Source organism: Diospyros lotus, chromosome 12, assembly GCF_014633365.1.
Source record: "Diospyros lotus cultivar Yz01 chromosome 12, ASM1463336v1, whole genome shotgun sequence".
NCBI classification, from domain to species: Eukaryota; Viridiplantae; Streptophyta; class Magnoliopsida; order Ericales; family Ebenaceae; genus Diospyros; species Diospyros lotus.
In genome coordinates this window covers 23,886,719-23,898,507 of record NC_068349.1, presented here as the reverse complement: position 1 = coordinate 23,898,507, position 11,789 = coordinate 23,886,719, and the positions used below count along the sequence as shown (strand labels likewise).

Below are 11,789 nucleotides of genomic sequence, written 5' to 3'. Positions count from 1 at the left end.
ACATCAGACTGAAAACTTGAATCCGTAAAGCATTCTAGTTTCAGTTCTTCTCCTCCATAAACCATGAAAGTGTCTTTTGTCCTTCTCAAGTACTTAAGAACCCCTTTCACAAGAAGTCATGTCCAGTGACACGTTCTCCAACATTGGTCACCTATGTACTTGTCTAGGCATCCCCATGCCTATGGGTGTGAGACCCCATTGCTATCACATAGAAAAAACATAGCACATACAAGTCTTACCGCAATTGTCAATGTCCATTCTTGACATTGCTACGACTTGGGACGTTTAATGATGTCTAGAAACTGTGATGCATCATCTCACATCTTTATAGATTAATCACAGTATATATCATATGGACTTCTATCTAGTTTCATTCGGTTATTACAATAATAACAAGAAACTAATAGAATGACTTCTTGTGAATTTGAACAACTCCTTATTCAAATAATAACATGATTACAATTGTCAGTGTACAACATGCCCAATCTGATAGGGTCTAGAGCACCTACACTAACATAAGGAAGGCTGTTTTCACATCCATTTGCCATATCTCATAGTCATAGTATGTGGCTATGGCAAGTAAAATCCGAATGGACTTAAGCATCGCAACTAGTGAAAAAGTTTCCTCAAAATCAATACCTTGAGTTTGAGTGTAACCCTTTGCCACCAAACGAGCTTTATAAGTCTCTACTTTTCCATCAACTCCAAGCTTTCGCTTATAGATCCATTTACAGCCAATAGGTACAATACCTTCAGGAGGATCCACCAAAGTCCATACTTTGTTAGAGTACATGGAATCCATTTCGGATTTCATAGCTTCTTTCCATTTTCCCGAGTCGATTTCAAATATCGCCTCCTTGTAGGTTCTTGGATCCTCATTCAATAGAAGGTTATCCTCATTACCTTCAACTAAGAAACCATACCTATCAGGAGGTCTTGAGATCCTTTGGGATCTACGTGGAGATTGTGTACTTTGAGGTTCAAAGTTATTTTCTGCTTCCACTTGTTGTGGGATAGTAGTTTGTGCTTCTTGAATTTCTTCAAGATCTATCATATTGTCTTTATTCCCATCCAATAGGAACTCCTTTTCCAGAAAAGTGGCATTCCTTTAAACAAACACCTTTTGTTCAAGAGGATGATAGAAATAATATCCAATTGATTCCTTTGGATACCCCACAAACTTACACTTAGTGGATCTAGTATCCAACTTATCTCCCACTATTTTCTTAACATAGGTAGGACACCCCTATATTCTTAAATATTTGTAACTGGATGTCTTACCAAACCACATCTCATATGGTGTCTTAGGCACTGATTTAGAGGGAACTCTATTCAATAAATGGGCAGCTGTCTCAAGAGCATAGCCCCAAAAGGATAAAGGGAGATCAGCGAAACTCATCATGGATCTAACCATATCTAATAAGGTTCGATTCCTTCATTTAGAAACTCCATTGAGTTGTGGTGTTCCTGGTGGAGTCCACTGGGAGAGAATCCCATTCTCTTTAAGATGATCAATGAATGATGTACTCAAGTATTCTCCCCTTCGATCAGATCGAAGGACCTTAATACTTTTTCCTGTTTGTTTTTCTACTTCATTCCTGAATTCTTTGAACTTTTCAAAGGCTTCTAACTTGTGCTTCATAAGGTATCAGAGCGACAGGTTATATCGAACCTTTGATGATTTCGTTAGATATATTCTGATTCTATCATCGTTTTCTGGAAGTGTAATCAAAAGGTCTCATTTTGAAATTTGTCATTATTTTGATGAATCAGAACAGCAGTAACAAATCAGTATTGTTATCGATTCTGTCATGTATTAATGGTCTGTTAATGTATCAAACAACATGCTAAGATGGTAGATTATTAAGTTCTGTGATCGGTTTTTAATATGATATGAAACTGATGTATAGAAACGGTTTAAATTTGCCATTGTTTTGCTATTTTCTGTCATGCTACGAATCTGTTTGCTTGCAAGGGTTAAATAAAATCTATAATCGGCGTGCAATAAGATTGAAACCAATTTAAATTATGGGTCATGTTATAGAACAACATGTTCCAAAAGAATCGATTTGATATGATCAAATCGAGATCAGTTTTGGATCAAAAATAGGAACTATTTTATTATCTGTTCAAACAATTTATGATCTGTTTTGATATGATCGATTCGAGATTATCATCTGATCGAATAGAAGCATCCTAACATGTTCTAAATCAAACAATAATAATGATATGATCAGTGTTTAAATGAAGAGCAATATTGATGCGATCAGTATTTGTTTGTCGTTTAATATGAGTAGTATATGTTCGAACAGTTTGCAGTGTGTGTTAAGTTTATGATATGATCTTAACCGAACACCAATCGTTTCTGATATGATCTAAATGAACAGCATTATGTCGATATACATACTGATGGCAAGGGTTTGTGATATGATCTAAATGAACCCCGTTGGGGGCGCTGCCCCTGAACCCCCGTGTTGAATAGGTACATAATCTGTTATGTCTATTAGATATGCAAAGGCTAAAAATCTGTTTTGTTTACATGTCTAATTAACTTGTATTCAAATGTTATCTTCATTGCATGAGATGGTTTTATGATCTCTAAGACACATGCTAATACCATGTTAGTATCATTGTGTATTAGATGCATGCTTATGATGAATTAATTATGCAATGTGTTAGATGCATGTATTATAATCTAAATGAAAGATTAAACCCCTCACTTAAAATTGTTTTAAGAATGAATATTAAGTCGTGAACGGGGAAATCAAAAGAGTTTAATTTCTCCATGCCTTCCATCATTGGCATATAATATGAGGTTTTCATGTTTGATATGCATCGCCAATATTATTTGGGGCATACTAAGTATGGGAATCTATATTATATGTTATGCATGTTGATGTACATTAGGTGATATGTAGAAATACTATCATCAATATTATTTGGGGGTATCTCTATTTATCACACTTGTGGTTAATCATGGTTTGACTTAACATGTTTTGCATAAGAGCGTCAATAATATTTGAGTTTATGCAAATATGAGGCAAAATAGTTTGAGGGTTACATGAGATGTAATTGGTAAGAGTTACCTAACTTTTAAAATTACTATAAGAGCTATGATATTATTCAAGTTTATGATAATTTTAATTGGGTCTCAAGCCCACTAGAAAGCCTATGTGTCTAAGCTTTCCAAATATTATTTTTGAGGGTGCTAAGATTTGATTAAAATAGTGGGAGTATCACTTATGAATAAAAGGTCCTTAATCATATGTGAATGTAATTGATTGAATGTTTAAATGTATGATCATGTTCATCTTTGCAGATTTGTGAAATAAAAAAATGGCCAAGAATCCGCTTGCAAGTTTGCTTGACACTAACAAGTTGACAGGTCCCAATTATCTGGACTGGCTAAGGAATCTCAAAATTGTTTTGGATTCCGAAAAAATAACATATGTGATGGATAAGGCCCCACCTAAAAACGTTTTAGAGGCATCCACCCCAGAGGAACTGACCACTTGGCAGAAGTGGAAAGATGATGATCTTCAAGCTCGTTGCTATATGATGGCATCGATGTCCAATGAGCTGCAAAAGCAGCACGAGAACATGGAGCATGCAACAGAGATTCATTTACACCTACAAGAGTTGTATGGTGAGCAGACTAGATATGTGAGATATCAAATCTCAGAGGAGCTTTTCAGGGCCCGTATGACGGATGGTGAATCAGTCAATACTCATGTATTGAAAATGATAAACCTAATAGAAAAGCTTGAGTCTTTGAGTGTTGTCATGGATAATGATCTATATGTAGATCTTATTTTACAATCTCTTCTTGATTCATTTGATCATTTCGTCATGAATTTCAATATGTATAAGCTTCAGACTACTCTTCCTGAGCTGCCTAACATGTTGAAGACTGCTGAAATGACAATGAAGAAGGATAAACCTATCATGCTTATGGGTTGCTCACATTCCTCGAAACCAAAGAAGAATTGGTCAAAGCAAGGGAAAGAGAAGAGTTCTCAAAAGGGGAAGACAAAGCCTAAGGGTGGAGTCAAGAAAGCAAAGCCAAGTCAATCAAAGAAAGGAAATTGCTTCCATTGTGGAAAGCTTAGGCACTGGAAAAGGAATTGCAAGACTTATCTTGCAGAACTGAAACAAAAACGTTCTGATTCAGGTATGTACTTTGTTGAAATTAACCTTTCAGTTAATGATGCTTCTTGGGTATTAGATACTGGATGTGGTCGTCATATTCGCAATGATTTGCAGTTGATGACAACAAGTAGGAGACTAAGTAAAGATGAGGCTTCTCTACGGCTTGGGAATGGAGCAAGAGTTGCTACTATAGCTATAGGGACAGTTTATTTAGTTTTAGAATCTGGAATAAAGTTAGTTTTGAATGATTGTTTTTATGTCCCAGACATTATCAAGAACATTATTTCTATTCCTGTTTTGGACAAGGAAGGTTTTAATTTTACAATTTCAAATGGAGTTTGTTTTATTTTTAAAAATGGTTTTTTATATGGTACTGGTGCATTATCAAATAATTTGTATTCTGTTCAAACTAATGATTCCATGATTTGTCTACAACAAAGTAATAAAAGAAGGGCTGATGATCAAAATTATGCTTACATGTGGCATCTAAGGTTAGGTCATATTTCCAAAGACAGGATAAATGAGTTGGTTAAAAATGGGTTGTTGAACTTGTTTGACTTACAGTCAATTCCAACTTGTGAATCATCTCTTAAAGGAAAGATGACAAAATCACCATTTGTTGGACAAGTGGAGTGTGCATCTAATCTATTGGATTTGATCCATTCAGATGTCTGTGGGCCACTAAATGTTAGTGCAAGAGGTGGTTTTTCATACTTCATTACCTTCACTGATGATTTCTCACGGACAATTTCATGCAATAGAAGTCTCTCATAAGAGAATAAAAAATAGGATTTGGAGTATAGGAGTCTCACCTTGAAGGTTTATCTCTTGAAATATACAATTTCACAGAAAATGGCCTAGGTTTCTGCAGAAAACAGATGTTTCAGTAAAAAAAATCTCAAATATTTTTACATAGGGTTGAGGGGCATTAAATTAGGGACAAAATTGGAAATTTTGAAGAAAAATGGGCCCCTTAATCGTCTTAGGAAGGTGGACCATGCGCCTTCATGCGCAGCCATTTCCCGGCGCGTGTAACTGAAGGATCATGAACGAGGATCAAAAGCATGCAACGGAAGCGTTTTAAAAATAAAACGATCCTCGTATTGGTTAGAGTCTAGGAGACTTACTTTTTCGGCGGATTACCGGACGGAATGGAGCGATGGGTGCTTCTTCGTGTGGAGGAGACGACGGCTGCCCTGCTAGCCTTCGGCTCCGTCGCATCAGAACACAAACGCCCCCTTTCGATCTTCCGGAGTATGACTCGAACTCGTGGCCTCTCTTCGGTGAAGAAGAATGAAAAACGACTTGGATTAAAAAACAACTAAAGAGAGATATATATAGGGAGAACCCTAGGGTTAAAACCCTAGTGGGCCAAACCCTAATGGGCCAAATCTTTTAATTAATTTCCTAATTGGGTTAGCCCAATTAATTAATTAAAACCCTTATGAACTATTATTTTATTTTAGCCCAATGGACTATTCTAAATAAAATAATTCTCTCTTAATGTAATTCATCCAACAAGCCAAATGTATTAAAAATACATGAGTTACATCGAGCTACCCCGGGGACCAAAAGACAAATTATTCACGGCTGCTAAAATGACCAAAATATCCCTGCTACCTAGTAGCTATATTTTGTCATTCTAAGTGTTCCAACTATCACCATATGGAAACACTGACCCCACGAATAATTTTGCATATGCCATGTCTTTGACCTACTAGTGTAATGACGAAAATACCCCTCTGCGTAACACCCATCATTTAGAAAGGAATAATGTACTAACACCTTTCTAAATGACTTCTACCATCCTTAGATCACTAGTCCAATAATCCGTGACTACTCGAATGTACTTGCTTATTATTGGGAGCTACCCAGAAGCACACACTCATAAGTCACGTTCCCAGGGCCCTGGATTATTCGATTATTCTTGGACAATCACAAGGGGGTGAATCACAGAAACTATCTTGTATTAGTCTGTCTTAGCTAATTAGAAACCATACTCCCAACTCAAAAGGATATTGATCTTTGATAGACCTCACCTGCAATGAATCTAAGAATATAGCTCTAGGTTCACTAGACCACCAACTAATACTCAAGTATTAGAGTACTCGTCCACGTAGTAGCAGTGATAGACTAGCTCCATGATAATTAGTACTTTGTCATTAGCTTCTATCACAGGTCCACTCTACGCATTCCAAATGCGCTTGTACAATTAGAGTAAACGGACTGTTTACTGGCTAAGGCAAGCCATCCTCCATTAGGATCTATTGTACAATGATCTTATCATGATAGAATGCCCAGTTCTATCAAAAGATCAAGAGTTATATTTTCTTGCTTATTAAGTACCCATGATTCATGCCTAACTGTGAAGAACGACCCATCACATGAATCACTTACTTAATAGCATGGACACCTTTCCAACAATTAAATGCAAATAATATATGTGCCATAAACTGAATAAAAGAAACATCATTACCATAAATTAAACAAAACGTGTCTTTAGGGCATACATTTCCAACAGTAACTATGTGTGGCCGATCGGATTCGGATATCTTCGCTTTGTTTTGGTTTTTCGGCCATAACTTTTTCATTTTAACTCCGATTCGACCTCCATTTGAACCTACGCGACCCTCTCTTCCCCCTTTACAGGATTATCAAAAAATAGGACCTACCTTGCTTTTTTTCTGACTGATTTTAGTGAACTCCGACGAAGACCCTTAACTCTGGCGAGGCTTGTTCTCCCCCGCTTTCTTCCCTTCTTCTTGTAGAATTTGCTCTCCTCTCTCAAGAGTAGATCCCCACCTTAGAATCTCTCAAAAATCACACTCATTTGGAATGATTTGGAGACAACCCCGTGGTCTTTATTTATAGATTCCTTGAACCAATCACATGGTGTCACGTGTCATAAGCTAAGCCATGGATTCCAAAGACTCAAAGTTATAATTGAACGGCTTTTCAAATCCAAAGCTAGAATAGATTTAATTTTTGAAATCCAAGCTAACACCCCAAACTTCTTCCAAATGACATTTTGGCCCTTATTTCAAGTTCTCAAACTTTGATATTTTATCACATGAACTCCTAATTTCATCCTTATTTCATTTGGATAATTCTTTAATTACAATTACACCCTCAAACATCAAATTTATCGAGATACATAAAATCTAAAATTAATAACTCAAAATTACTCGATATGTACAATTTCATCCTAGCGCCCTCACAGGACCTTTGTTTCATCCCAAAACCATCTCAGGGTTGTTTTATTTACAAAATTAGAGTCTTCTCAAGGTTCCGTCGATTTCTCGAAAGCCCCTTACCATCAGTCGATCTTTTTAGGCTATAACTTAGCTTAACCGAAAGCTATCTTTGATTTGATTTCTTTTAGCCTCATAAATCTTGCCTCGAGACGCTCATCAAAGATATACCTTTGGCCTTAGATGTCTAAGCTCCAGGGCACTCCCTGCAGCTGATTCGGTCACTTTTTACCATTTCAAGTATATTTTTGGTATTTTAAACTCGTCTAAATTACGTGGCAACCTCACGAAAATGTGGGGTATTACAATGGGGTCGTTAGGGTGAAAATCCACTTCTTCGAGATCTTTGTCTGTGAAGCAGATGGCAGGGTACTGGGCCATTCTTCTCGGTTTCTTCTTAGTGTCATCTATTGTCATGACTGCATGAGGGTATTGACCTCGTGTTAAGCTCAGCACACCATTCGTAAAACCTCCAGTAATAGTGTTGACAACCTTAGTTATCCGGTTGACCAGGGGAGGGTCAATGCAGGAAAAAGTGGTGGCATTTAAGCGGTGGTGGTCATTACTTGACCTTTAGGTATAGGTGTTTCTAGCTCGTGCCATCGCGTGGCAACGGGGAGGTTGGTTTGAAAGGTTTTTTATGAGCTTATGGGTTAGGTAAGTTTTACCAAGCCCCACGGTGGGTGCCAAATGTTCATTCTTGATCAAAGAGGGCAATCGGAGGCTGGACACGGGCTCCGGCGACGGGTCCGTCCGGGGGGGGCAGATGACACCTACAAGAACTCCAATGGTCGAGTGAGTAAAAGAGATAGTGTATCAATAGGTCAGGCATCAGAACATACCTTGGCTCTAAAGAGAGCAGGTTGATGTAGAAGGAGGAGATGTCTTCCTACATGCATGAGTCGTGCATTTGCAGGTGATAGGATTGGCTATCTAGAGCCGGTGGAGGTTCCAAAGTGGCAACATGGTGGCGACGGGACCCTCATTAATGTGGATAGGATTAGCCATTAATGAGGACAAGATATGGGGCTGTCACGTGAATATCCAGTGGGACTGCAATGATGCTGTGGCAGGTTGGCGCTGGTCCAAGGTGGGGTTCAGAAGGAAGACCAGATTCAATCGAGATCGGGCCTAAGAAGAGGGCCGAGATTGGGCCTAAGGAGGGTGTCAAGATTGGGTCTAAGGAGGGTGCCGAGATTGGTCCTAAGGAAAGGGCAGAGATTGGGCCCGGACGGTCCAGATACAAATTAAAAATCAAAGCCTTGAAGAAAGAAAAATGAAGCACAATCAATATAAATACAAATGAGTATAAAATATAAGGTTAAATCCCTTCATTCCCATCCATTAGCTTCTTCTAAATCATCATTGATTTTCATTTATAGGCCTCCCAAAAGCTATAAGAGAAATATAGTCGTTTGAAATCATTGGAGATTGAAAAACTAGCCGTTGGAGGTGTCAGATGAAGGAAATTGTTGACAGATGCAAGGATTTATTCAACAGATGCGATGCAAGGTTTCTATTAGTTGATAGATGCAATAGCACTATATTCACTATTTCATTTTGGGATCTTATCATTGCCACTGATCACAAGATACACAAGTTACGCAAAATTTCAAACAGTTTAGTTTCTCGATCTTTCACATAGTACCTCTTGAATGTGTCTAAAGTTTGCTACTAGTTTTTTTCTTAGAGAGCGTTGATGATATAGCTAGCCGCCTTCTCTTAAGGGCTTGTCCCTTCGTGGCTTGTCTTGGTAATGGATAAAGCTTCTTCGCTGTTTTTCCCTTTGTGGATGCCATATAACAGGTGCGTGCTTTTCACTGATCCCCTCAAACTTATCCTACTCCCCCGAGTGATGAGGGGTTAATATTTCCTAAATCTTAATGAATTATATCCCTATTTTGACTTTATAATTATGCTTAAAATAAATAATTATTCGTATTACATATTATTTCAGGATGAACCAAGGAAGTTGACTTCTACAATTAATTAGGGGCATAATCGAAGACATTGGATTACCCATTATTGTTGCTCAAATTCAAGGGGCCAACTATGGAGTCTAGAGGATGTTTCAAGTGCACTTAGCCCAACTATCAAATAGAATCCAACATAAGAAAGGCCCAAGACCAATCAAAGGCCCAACAAAGCCCAATTTGTAGAAGACTTTTCTTTGTTTTGAATTTTTATAATTGATTTATCACCTAAAGTCTTTTGTATTCCTATGAGAAGTCCACCACCTAAAGTCTTTTGTATTCTTATGAGAAGTCCACTACACAAAGTCTTTTGTAATTTTTGTCTTTTACCTAATTTTCTTCCACTAGTTAGGTGAATGTTTTGTTGAATAATTGTGTGGCTTGTATTGCATCTTGTGAGCTATAAATAGCTCACTTTGGTGCATTTGTGAGGGGTGGTTATTACTTGAATCAAAGTTTAGTTTTGTTGTTAGAGTTTCTCTTAGAAAATTGCTCTTATTCTCTCTCTTGTTTTCTCTTACTTCCTTTCTTTCTTCTTTTAAATTCTTATGTCATTTATTGTTACTTAATTATCTACCGCCTAAATGGCCGGTTAATTTCTGCCTTTAAATTTCTGCAATTATAATTATTGTCTTTTAATTATCCACCGCCTAAATGGCCGGTTAGTTTATGCTATCTTAATTCATGTCATTTAAATTATGTTATTTAAATTACGTCATTTAAATTCTTGTTAATTAACTTTTAAATGGAAATGAGTAGCTAAATCTAATCTTGGGTTAAGGCGAGGACAGTGTCCAATGTTCTTGAATCTCAAGATAAGCCAAACCTCGATGAATGCAAGATTTATCTGAGTTAAACTCGAGTTGAGTGTGTAAATGGTTTTGTGAGTTTGGATTGGGTCATCATCCTAACTTAGAACTCTCATGCCATGTATGAGAGTTGCTAGAATTGGAGATGAGATATACCCAAGCTCAGATGATCAAATCATAGTCTGTAGTATAATACAATTTACAATGACATCTTAACCTAGAACCCTCATATCATGTATGAGGGTTGCTTAGCTGAGAATCATTCGTATCTTGAATTATAACTACCAAACGATCCTTTGTTTATTTCAGATTAATGTTGTTGTTTAAATTGCTATAAGAGATTTATTAGGCATTGGTTCTGAACTCGCCTCAACCCAAGACCTTTTTAATATTCCAAAAAACCTTTTCACAATCAAGAAAACTTAGCTCTCTTTGGATAAATCAACCCGAATGAACAATTCTTTTGTTAAATAAACCTCCCAGTGAATCGACCCGGATTTGTCCGGAATTTATATTTGTGCTACAACTACACTCACGCACTGGTGAGTTTAAACCTCCTCACCATTTCAACACTGAACATCCAAACTGATTAAGGCTATCTAAATTGTAGGGTGAGGAGTGCAATCAAATTTTGGCGCCGTTGCTGGGGAGGTGCAACAGAAGAAAAAATTCACTCCACAGGTAACTTTGTTCTTAATATTGTTTTTTTCTTAACTGTTTGCATATTATTCAAATTGTATGAGACTTAGATCTGGTAGAATCTTAAGCCATCAAACTGAGTCAAACCATTCTATAGATTCTTTATCAAAGACTGAAATATCACTTTTACAATCCATAATGACTCAACAAAATGAAAACCTATCTGCTCACGGGAGTGATCATGGAGAACATGATCCCTTGGATGGTGATGAGATTAAACCCCTCAGGGATTATTTGCACCCTCCAAGGCAAACCACTCCCTCTTGCATAATCCTACCAATAAACCATCATCGATTTGTCCTTAAACCAGGTACCATACAAATGCTCCCCACATTTCATGGTATGGATTCTGAAAATCCATATACACACATGAGGGATTTTGAAGAGGTATGTGGTACCTGTGGAGATCAAAATATACATGAGGACACTGTTAGACTAAAGCTCTTCCCATTCTCACTCAAGGATAAAGCAAAAATGTGGTTAGGGACTCTAGAGCCTAGATCAATAGGAACTTGGAGGGAGATGCAAACAAAATTTCTAAAAACATACTTCCCAGCTAATAGAACAGCATCACTCCAAAGGCAAATGATGAATTTCGTCTGTAAACCAAATGAAACATTTTCTCAAACTTGGGAACGTTTCAAGGACCTCTTGCTTTCTTGCCCACACCATGCCTTTGAGTAATGGCGGGTAGTTAGTTTCTTCTTTAATGCCTTAACTCCTAATTTGAAAATGCTGGTGTCCACCATGTGTAATGGTGATTTTTATGAAAAAACTCCTGAAGAGGCTGTTGCATACTTTGACCATGTAGCTGAAAACTCTAGAAATTGGGAAGTTGGGCCATTAACCATGGGAGATTTGAGAGACCAATACAATCCACAACCAAAGGGAAAACTCCAATTAAATGA

At 37.4% G+C, this 11,789-nt stretch overlaps 1 pseudogene; it reads right to left on the bottom strand.

Moving 5' to 3' along the window:
- Positions 1-11,458: 11,458 nt before the first annotated feature.
- Positions 11,459-11,558, bottom strand: LOC127787776 (small nucleolar RNA R71; annotated as a pseudogene).
- Positions 11,559-11,789: the final 231 nt, after the last annotated feature.